Below are 8,380 nucleotides of genomic sequence, written 5' to 3'. Positions count from 1 at the left end.
TCAAGGAGGGTAAAAAATTCAGTGTTCTCAGTTCAGTGCCCAACCAACCTCTGTTTCCAGAGTAAAAATTGAGCATCCTATTACACCTTTATTTCCCTTTGGTATGCTAAGGCCCAACTCGGCAGAGAGGTCACTGTTTATTCTCTTTGCTAAGATCACATGTGCCATAGTCTGTCTGCTTTGTCTCCTTTAGGGGTAATCATCCAATCTTACCCGGGCCCCTCACATCCTCGTGACAATAGGCCTCCTTGGTTTACTGAAATAGAAAAGACCGGCTCATCAGCAATGTTTGATCGGTTGCTTCAGAAACAAATGTTGTTCTGCTTTCTTTACTATGTTTTTTTTTTTTTTTCCTTCTTTCTTCCGTCAGACCCAATCCGATATAGGTGGGAGAGAAGGTAACCGGAGCCTCTTGAAAAACCGAAGTGAACCAAAGCGAGCTCACAGATTCAGATAGAAATCAGGAGGAAGAAAAATTGAGAGATAACATGGATTTTCTGTCTAGCGGGTGTTCTCACACTTCAATTTTACCAGAAGCGTTAGGTAGGATGACGATGACGATAATTGTGACAAACACTATTCTCATTGGACAGATAAGGAGGCAGGCTCAGAGTGACGAGTAACCTGGGCCTAAATAGATCGCTAAGAAGCATCATAGTGTGTTCCTTGGTTACGCTGTTTTGTGAAGCTCAAAAAGTTTGGGGTGCGCGTGCGCGTGCGTCCATGTGCGTACGCAATCATAGGTGTTCTAGTAAAACGGATATGAGGTAGGATTTCCCATACCTTCAATGATTTCATGTCCTGCAGGAACATAATGTTCCGGGATCAGGTTTTTATTCTGCCTTCTGTGCCACATGCTCAACATGCCTGTGACTTTACAGCCGAGACTTGCTCAGGGGGAGCCCATTCTCATCTTCTGGGAGGTTCTGCTAATCTTTAAAAGACAAGGACATAGGAAGATGATCCTATAACAACGACTGTGACCACGATTAAAGGCTTACTGTTTACCACGCGTGCTTCTGTGGGCTTTGCCTGCATTTGCTTTTTCACTCTGCACAATATCCCTGTGGGGTAGGCACCATGATTTCTGCATTTGCAGATGAAGAGGCTGAGGCTCAAGAGGATGTATGACTCGCCAAGTTACCAAACACGGAGTGTCGTCCAGGTAGCCAGTCCAGGCCCCCCGGCTCTGCAGCCACTCTGCAATGCTGATTCTGAGCCTGACCGTTTCATCACTGGTGGCTCCCTGAGAACCTTGACTCGGCCCCCTTCCTCAGTTCACTTGGGAAACATATTCATGTGTGTGTATTTCTCTCCTTCCCTCTCCCACCCCCCCCCCCGTTTTAGTTTTTATTATTTTGAAAAGTGCATAGAACGATAAAAACTTTAAAAGTAGGAAAAAGCTTACGGAACACATAAGGACACAGAGAAAGAAAATATCTGTGTACAACAGTGCAACGCATTTGTGTTTTAAGTCGTGGTGTTGCAAAAGAGTCCAAAAGTTTAAAAGAAAGAAAAACAAACAAACAAACAAACAGACAGACAAACAAACAAACAAAAAAAAAGCCAAACCACCATGGAAAAGTTTATGAAGTGAAAACACTTACAGTAAGCTAAGGTTAATGTATTATTGAAGAAAGAAATTTCTAAAGGTAAATGTCGTGTGGCCTAAGTGTCCAGGGTTTATGAAAACCTACAGTAAGTAATGTCCTAGGCCTTCACATTCACTCACCACTCACCGCCAACTCACAGACTCACCCAGAGCAACCTCCCGCCCGCCCTGCAAGCTCCATTCACCGTAAGTGCCCTGGCCAGGTGTCCCACTGCACAGAAACCTATTAGACTGCATTTCTTCCCATTACTATCAGTAGTTGTACATTTCTTAGGACTGTAGGCCTACGATACACCTCCAGGCATAGTTAGGGGTTGGGAAGAGGAGGGAAGAGGCCATTCTTCATTTATTAATTGGGTAGCATGGGGGCAGGGGAGGCAGTTTCCTCCTTCTCCCCCTCTTGTTTTTCTTTATTCCTCTCCCAGTTCCCCCTTCCATCGTCTCGATGGATTTGGATGAGACGTAGACATTTTCTACGTCAGGCCTTAATCATACCGAGGGAGCAGGAGAAAAGTAAGCCGCCTACCATGACACGATGGAATGGAAGTTTGTCAGCCATTGACTGCTGTGGCATTCCGACATTTAGTGTCTTCAGGACATTCTATATTTCTGCTATCCCACTAGAATATATCTCCTCGATCACTACTGTGTGGCCACATCCCAGCTGTTTCGTGAGCCACCCTCAATGTTCGTGACGATGTAGTGTGGAGACTCCCTCCGTCTGGTGCCTTAAACTCGCACATTTGGGGTTTTGTATCAGGATAGCAAAGCGATCACCTTTAAATAACCTGGCTGGCCATGGTGGCTCATGCCCGTGATCCCCGCAACTTGGGAGGCAGAGACGGGAGCGTGACTTGAGCCCAGCAGCTGGAGACCAGCCTGGGTAACACGATGAGACCTCATCTCTACCAACAAAAAAAAAAAAAAAGAAAAATTATGGCGGGTGTGGCAGCATTTGCCTATAGTCCCAGCTACTCAGAAGGCTGAGGCAGAGAGGATCACTTAAGCCCTGGATTTGGAGCTTGCTGTGAGCTACAATCAGGCCAAGGCGGCCTGGGAGAGGACAGAGTGAAAGAAATCCTGTCTCAAAAAAAAAAAAAGAAAAGAAAAGAAAAGAAAAGAAAGAAAACAAGACCGATAACACAACACAACTTACAAGACTTGGTGTTACCGAAAGCTCGGCCACTTGCCCACGAGGCCGAATAACGAGGACAAGCTGTTTGAGGAGGAAGGAAAGAGAGAGTCTATTTTGCCGGTAAAGGAGAAAATAGGGTAGACCTTCCCATCTCAAGCCTCCGAATTTCCCCGAACATAGGGCTAGGCAGAAATACAGAGCTTTTAATGAGGGGGGGAGGGGTTCTCAGCTTTAGCGTTGATTGTGGTTAATTATTTCAATCGTCCAGGCTCTGCCAAAAACAAAGCCTGTGAACTCTGCCGGCCGCCCACCTGGGGGGGGGGGCGGGGCAGGGGACCACTTGGGAGTTTTAAGAAAAGATTTAACCTGCCTTGGGGACATAGGCCAGACTACAAGCTCCCAAAAGTGGTGGTGGTGGTGGTGGTGGTGGTGGTGGTGGGAGCGTAAAACGACAGAACGTCTTTCTGTCCTTTATTGGTTTCTCCTTTTTCCCCCCTAGGTGCCAAAAGACCTGAGACTGATGCCGAAAAGAAATAGGTACAGGCGCCCACGTGCACACACAAAGATATACGATCGAATACATCGTGTTGACAGTCGGGGAAACTGGAAGATGATGGGGAAGTATCACGAGCAACTTTGTATTTCTTCCAGGACAGGAAAATGGACACGAAGAGAAAAATTCATCGTTCTCGGCGTAGGATAAAAAGCCACATCTTGTTACTTAATATAATTCATTCTGTGATTTAAGTTTTTATACGATATGATATTCGATAAGCCTAAAACACAAGATAAAAGAGAAACAAACAAAAGGGAAAAAATAAAAATAAAAAAGACGACGGGCAGAGGCCTACGGTCCCGGGAGGAGGCAGAGAGCGGGAGGAGGGGCGCCTCCCGCAGACAACAGGGCGGGTGGGCGGAGACCCGCTAGAGGCTAGGGCTGCCCCGGGCGGGCCCAGAGCTGCGGGGCCCGGGAAGAAGAGGGTGGGACCGTCCGGACCGTGCTCTCCTCCCCGCCCTCCACACCTCCCGGGAGTCAGCTCTTAAACTCCCAACGTCACCTGACTTTCCGGATCCCGAGGTCTGATCAAAGTGGCCGCTAGGTGACACCCAGCAACCGCTGCCGGTGTCATCCTGAAAAGAACGGACCCTATGACTGACGGGGGTGGGGCGCACAGTGGGTGGCCCGGCCAGCTCCCCTTCCTCCTCGGAGCGGATCGGATCATCTGGAACTTTATCCAGAGAGGAGAGAGTGCCCCTGGGTGTGTGCTAGAAGCCGGAGGGTTGGGGCAGGGACCTACCCAAGAGAGAAGTAGAGTACAGGGAGTTTCAGAGTTGACCCACTCACCATCTCGCCCTGGTCAATACAAGAGTGGCAATATCTGTCACCGTGGAATGAACACTTGGTACCGAAGACCTTTGTCTATGCTGGCCCCCGTATGCCTAGGGGGGGCATGTGGCCAGAATCTGACATCCTAAACGTCTTCGTAGAAAGAATTTGGGGGTGGGGGTGGGGGAGAGAGACAGAAAAAGAAAAGAGAGGGGGAAAGAAATGGCTGCCACAAAACTATCAGAACAGAGAAGCGACCGATAGGGCCTATCTGGTTAAGTTCTTTCCCTACCCAGAGAACGACTTGACGTAGCTGACGTCACTGCAGTCAGGCCACGTTCCGGTGGACACAGAGAGTCAGGGATAGAATTTCACGCTCGGCACTGTCTCTCGGGACAGCGGGAAGGTGGAGGGTGGCTGAGGGTTCTATGCTCCTTTATCACACACCGTCAGGTAGGTCAGGTAAAATTGAGGACAGATTTCCAGTGTTTCGAGAAAGGAAGAGCACTCGTGCAGGCCATCTATCTGTACGTGGGAGAGTGTCCCCGAAAAGTGGCTTTAAGTGCCGGGATGTGCCTAGGCCAAGAAGGTACACGATCCTGAGTGAGAATGGTCCGTCCCATCGAGTCAGTCGGTAGGAGGCCACCGGGTCGAGACGGAACTGCCCCCCCCACCCGCCCCCGCCCCCGCCCCCGCCCCCCAGAGCAGACAGACTCAGAATGGAGTCACTCGGTGCCAGTGCCCTGCCCGGGTGCCCCATCATTCAACCGAACTGGGAAACAGGTGGGCTTTCCGACCCTCGGGAGGGAGCTTCACCGGCGGGCGGACAGATCAGAAGGGGCCCGGCTCCCTTGAGCGGGCAGGCTGGGGACGGTCGGTGGGGTCTCTTGACAGGAGGCACCACGGAACCCTTGAGGCAATGTCGGGGGCACCTATGTTGCGGTCCAAAGCTAGCGTCTGAGAAGTCGTCCCGAAAGCATGATGGCGTCAACAAGTCCCCTCCGTTCAAGAAACGAGATTCATTTCTAGAGGAGGGCCACCCCCGCGGGAGGACCGTAGGCTTCCTGTGGACATTCTCTTCAAAAGGCAATTCACTCAGCGGAGTGAAAATCGGAAAAATCGCTGTCCTCTGACGCAGCTGCAGAGAAAAGATGGCACCAAAATCAATGAAACACACACACACACACACACACACACACAAACACACCTCCTCCCATCTGAACGAGCACTCCGGACGGTCACATAGGGAGAGCGACGGGCTCTCTTCCCCCCCTGTGGTTTTCTACCTTTCGTTGCGGTTTTTTCCCTCAGTGGATAGAGGAGGAGACACAGGGGGCTCAGCCGGCATGCGAGTGGGTTTATCATCCTCTGTGAGTATCAACACGCGACACCACCTAAGTGAAGGAACACACCGGTGTTTCATGTGATGTGGCTCAATGCCTGGCAGATACGAGCCTTTGCAGGCCTCCTCGTGATCGACAGGACGTCGCCTTGGACACGGACACATCTTGTCCCTCCCTCCCGAGGCGATAGGCGGTTCCGTACCTCCTCGGGGCCAGGGCACAGTCTGCCTAGGCACCTACAACACGTGTGGCAACAGCCTCGATGGCTCTGCCATGAGAACGAACTCCCGTGGCACGGGGGTGGGGTGGGGGGGGGGTCGGGTGCTGAAGAATTCAGCTGAGTGAAGGAATGCCACGGGATTCAGAGTGCCATCGGTGGGCTGAGAGGCGAGCAGGGCGGGCTTTGAAAGGGTAACATTCTCCCTGCCTTCCGTCTGTCTGTGAATACAGAACGTACACGCCAGGCGGGGTGGCTCACGCCTGTAATCCTAGCACTCTGGGAGGTAGAGGCGGGTGGATCGCTCAAGGTCGGGAGTTCGAGACCAGCCTGAGCAAGAGCGAGACCCCCATCTCTACTAAAAATAGAAAGAAACTATATATCTAAAAATATATACAGAAACAGTATCTAAAAATATATACAGAAAAATATTAGCCGGGCACGGTGGCGCATGCCTGTAGTCCCAGGTACTCGGGAGGCTGGGGCAGTAGGATCGCTTGAGCCCAGGAGTTTGAGGTTGCTGTGAGCTAGGCTGACGCCACGGCACTCTAGTCTGGGCAACAGAGTGAGACTCTGTTTCAAAAAAAAAAAAAAAAAAAAAAAAAAAAAAAAATATATATATATATATATACACACACACACACACACACACACGCACACACACACACACGTATATCCAATTAGCTGGGCATGCTGGCACATGCCTGTAATCCCAGCTACTCGGGAGGCTGAGGCAGTCTGATCGCTTGAGCCCAGGAGTTTGAGATTGCTGTGAGCTAGGCTGACGCCATGGCACTCTAGCCAGGGCAACAGAACGAGAGACTCTGTCAGAAAGAAAAGAAGAGCGAGAGCGAGAGAGCGAGAGAAAGAAAGAAAGGAAGGGAGAGAAAGGAAAGAGAAGGAAGGGGGGGAGGGAGAGAGAGAGAGAGAGAGAGAGAGAGGAGAAAACTATTAAAAAATTCGGGACCAGATCCATCGGTCGGTACTCAGAAGCGTGACGATCGGGTGTTCCCGAGCACGTGTGAGATGTGTCTTCTCCCTGACGCCGCGTTTCCTCCACACACACATCACCCATCTGCCGTGGAAAAAAAGCAACAAAAAGAGAGAAAGAGATTAAGAAGGGAAAATGGAAACAGGGCAAAAGAGGAAGAAAGAAAGAAATTTCGAAAAAAAGAGACCAAAGTCACAGCGAGAAGGAAGAATACTGAGCCCAGAGCGACACCTAGTGACCACACCGTCACAAGCACCCTAGGGCCCCAATTCGCCAGAGACATCTGGTGGACCCCAGGGCAACATGTGGTCGACCCGGGGCCATGGCGTCTGCAGCCGATTCCCAGGCGGGCACACGAGCCCGGGGAAACTCATTCTCAGCGCGGGGAGGAGGGGAGGGGAAATAATAGCAAAGTCACACCAGATCCCTTTCTAGTTCATAAACGTGTTGATTGCGTGTTCACGCGCACGTGTGAGAAGGGCCTCCTGGTGTGTCGGCACGTCACCCGCGTGACGTGAAACCATGAATCCGGGGGGGGGGGGGAGCGGAAAGGCGGGCAGGAAAAGGCAAAGAGAGAATAGATAAAATGAAAGGACCAAAAAGAAAGTCACACAGCAGGGTAGGGGAGTGAGAGCAAGTCGAGAGACTGCAGACAGAAACTCCGAGAGGAGAGGAATGCTCCGGAGCGCCCCCTCGCCCCACGCGAGAAGAATACCGATCGCAGGGTGACCCCTAGGGGCAGCGAGGCCAGAGAGACCAAATCCGTCCCAAAGCCTCCCTGTCAGGATGACAACCACAGCCCAGACATCCGGTCAACCACCCAAGGACCAGACATCTGGTCAACCAGCGAACCCATGCGGAGGCCGCATGCAGCAGCGACATCTGCACGACCACTCAGGGTGCTCCCTGCCGGGAGGGTGTGTCTCTATGTGTGTGTGTCCGGGGGGGGGGGGAGATTGCGATGAAAGTCACGCCAGGTCCCGGGATAGTTCGTGAGCGTGATAATTGCGTGTGTGTGGAGAAAAAAGGGGGCGGGGCGATAGGGAGTAAAGAAAGGAGGAGCGGGCGAGCGGAGGGGTGGGGAAGGAGAGGGAGTCGAGAAGCCCGCAACCGCAGCGCCCCCTGGCGGTGATCCCCCTCCATAGCATCGATAGGGCCAGCCCCGCAGAGACTAAGTGCGACGGGACATCTGGTCAACCCCAAGGACCATGGGATCCCGGCACGAAACCGGCGGAGGACGAGGAGGAGGAGGAGGAGGAGGAGGAGGAGGAGGAGGAGGAGGAGGAGGAGGAGGAGGAGGAGGAGGAGGAGGAGGAGGAGGAGGAGGAGGAGGGGGGCTAGGCGGCGGCGGCGGCGGGCTAGGCGGCGGCGGCGGCGGGCTAGGCGGCGGAGGCGGGCTAGGCGGCGGCGGTCTAGGCGGCGGAGGCGGGCTAGGCGGCGGCGGGCTAGGCGGCGGCGGAGGCGGGCTAGGCGTCGGCGGGCTAGGCTTCGGCGGGCTAGGCGGCGGCGTCGGCGGGCTAGGCGGCGGCGGGCTAGGCGGCGGCGGCGGCGTGCTAGGCGTCGGCGGGCTAGGCGTCGGCGGGCTAGGCGGCGGCGGCGGGCTAGGCGGCGGCGGAGGCGGGCTAGGCGTCGGCGGGCTAGGCTTCGGCGGGCTAGGCGGTGGCGTCGGCGGGCTAGGCGTCGGCGGGCTAGGCGGCGGCGGCGGCGTGCTAGGCGTCGGCGGGCTAGGCGTCGGCGGGCTAGGCGGCGGCGGCG

General features: G+C 53.5%; 1 pseudogene; it reads left to right on the top strand.

The window, feature by feature from the left end:
* Positions 1–7,048: 7,048 nt before the first annotated feature.
* Positions 7,049–7,140, top strand: LOC138379928 (small nucleolar RNA U13; annotated as a pseudogene).
* The last annotated feature ends 1,240 nt before the right edge of the window (positions 7,141–8,380 follow it).

This window comes from Eulemur rufifrons, unplaced genomic scaffold (genome assembly GCF_041146395.1).
Source record: "Eulemur rufifrons isolate Redbay unplaced genomic scaffold, OSU_ERuf_1 scaffold_230, whole genome shotgun sequence".
In the NCBI taxonomy this organism is placed as follows: domain Eukaryota; kingdom Metazoa; phylum Chordata; class Mammalia; order Primates; family Lemuridae; genus Eulemur; species Eulemur rufifrons.
This window is presented reverse-complemented; position numbering and strand designations above follow the sequence as displayed.